The sequence below is a fragment of the Henckelia pumila genome, chromosome 3 (genome assembly GCF_033568475.1).
Source record: "Henckelia pumila isolate YLH828 chromosome 3, ASM3356847v2, whole genome shotgun sequence".
Lineage (NCBI taxonomy): Eukaryota > Viridiplantae > Streptophyta > Magnoliopsida > Lamiales > Gesneriaceae > Henckelia > Henckelia pumila.
In genome coordinates, this window is record NC_133122.1 from 158,792,397 (window position 1) to 158,795,181 (window position 2,785).

Consider the following 2,785-nt stretch of genomic DNA (forward strand, 5'->3'; position numbering starts at 1 on the left):
AATCTAATTAATCTCAAGGTAGAAATTTCAAGGAATTAAAATTCCTTTCAATCTCCCCCTTTTTGCCTTTCTGGACAAAACTATCACAAAAAATTATAAACATAAACTCCCCCTGAGTTTAAAACACTTCTCCCCCTGAATTGTAAGTCTCCCTCTGAAGTGTTGTCCCTTGTGTTGGCAACACGACGGATAACATGGACAGTAACACGTGGGATTCTATAATTCATATATCAGAGCATAAGAGGGGTAGAAGAAGTTAGTCTAGTTAAAACATATCGGAGCAATTAAAGCACATAACTAGAGCAAAACAAAAACAGATATAATAATCAGAAAATTAAAGCAAAGATGAGATAAGAAAAAAAATATGGGGTGACACCAATCAATCCTAAAATTGATAAGTATCATATCCCTCCTGATCTTCAGTGTCCTAATCCTCATCGTCCTTAGTCCCAGATGGACCAGCCTCATCTTGTGCATTCTCTCCCCCTTTTTGGCCAGAAATGCCAAATCTTGTACGACAGTCACCTAACAAGGCTCCATAATGATCCAAGTCCTCCTGGGCTTGGGAAACTTCTTTTCAGCATGAGCCATGAGAGCCTGAATGATAGAAACATAAAATTCCCGAGAAGAGGGTGTATGCACAATTTCATCAGTTTCTTCAGTGTTGTCTCCCGTGTTGGCAACACCGGGAACAACATCAGCACCAGTAACAACAGCAGTAGATTCAGACCAAAGAAGGTAAAGGTTTCTCTTCTCTCTTATTAAATCAGCTGCAACCTGCAGATCTTCAGACAGTTCAGAGATACATTCACCAAAATCACAAAGAAAACCTCGAAACTCCAAAATTCCATAGATCAAATATGGAAAAGACACTTGATGGATTTTAAGCTTCCATCTGCAAACTGGAGTATAGTCTTGAATACGAGCTTTGCTAAAAAAGGAAAGTGCTCTCAGTCTTTATAGCAAATGACACAAACGCTTGTGGTCGAGTCACCACAGTGGAGCTTGTAGAAATTATCCAATTGCGTAAGATAGAGTAAAAGAATGTGAACTGTGCAACAGAGAGTTGTCCAGGAAACTTTTGAGCAAACCACCGATGAGTAAGCAGTAGCTTCATGAATATTAGGGTGGTTCCCTTCTTCAACATCCGATGTGTCATAAAGAGTATTGATTGTGGCAGGGTTGAACTCAAAAAGCTTTTCTCTCAAAAAAAAATTCCAGCACTGGTTTCCTGCTGTAGATCACCACTGCAATAAAATAGCTTTTGATCCTTCAAAAATTCAACCAAATTGATCCTTCCATAGGCATCCACATCGATATTCTTCTCATCAATCAGCATCGATTCACATACAAGAGCCACAGAACAGTATCTTCTCCATAGTAGAACTTGTGGTAAAAGACAGTAGTCAAATAAAACTCAGCAGCAGCCGTGTTGTCTGTGATGTTGGCAACACCATCAACAACACCAGCATCAGCATCATCTTCCTCGAAAAACTTGATTCCTCACTAGCTTAAGCATCAACCTAATCTTAGATGTGGAGGAATTATAAGATACATTGGGCCTGATTACAGCAAATTATTCCAGCATCTATCTATCAAGCTCATCATCGGAAGGTTGAACAAAAACAACAACAGAAATATCAGCCTTCCCTTGCTTTAGAATTTCCAGAACTTAAGTCAATGAAGCTTCATCATCACGATAAAAGACAATTTACTCAGTAGCAATAGGAGGAACAAAAACATCAAATTCAATCATCGATCGATACTCGGCCAATAAGGCTTCATAGTATACACTGTCTTCCTTCTCCTGACTTATTTTCTTCACTGCATGATCCATCAAAGATTGTACAACAGCATGAGTGATCTGCAAAAAATCAGCTGTGGGAGCAGTGTTGCGCGCAGTGTTGGCAACACGAGGCACAACATGAAATTCAGACTAAGTAGGTCTATTTTTCCTTTCAGCAAAATATGAGCAACCTTCAATTCTTCAACAACGAGAGACACAGACTCATCAATGTCTCGGATAAAGCCATATAATTCCAGAATCCCAAAGATGAGGGATGGAAAAGGCAGATTTGTGGACTTTATCAACCTCCATCGGCAAATTGGAATATGAACTTGAATATCAACTTCACCAAACTTGAAAGGACATCAAGTTCCAACTGCAAAAAGTACCACTCCTTGTACTTGGTTACCACAGTAGATTTGATTGAAGGAGTCTCGTTCTTCACAACACTAATTAATTTTCAGCAGAACCCCTTTCTCTTCAACATCAAAAGTGCGATATAGAGCAGTGATACCAATTAAAACAAACATCTATTCGCTCATGCACAGACACTCTGTCAAAATTGGTAGATTGCTCAGCATCTACACCAGCAGCGAGGTTTGTAAAGATTTCCAAAATAGGCTTTCGACTGTGATGAACAAAAGCAAAGACAGTAGCAAAAAGACCTCGAGTCTTGAACAAATTCAACCAAATTCTGTCTCTTGCAAGCATCCAGTCAATCTTCTTCTCTTCAATGAACTCATGGTTGACATACAGATTTCAATCAACAGTAGAAGCTTCTGAATATAAATTGTGAGATAAGGAAAGTGACATGTCACAATCTGCATAAACAGTGTTGCCTCCAGTGTTGGAAACACCATTCATAACATCATCACCAGCAGAATCTTGAGTGTTTGCTTCCTCAAATTCATCATCCTCAGAGATGAAAGATGAACTTCCAGAAATATTTGGTCTGTTATCTGCAAGTTTCTGTTGCATATCTGCATCAGGTTCTTCCTC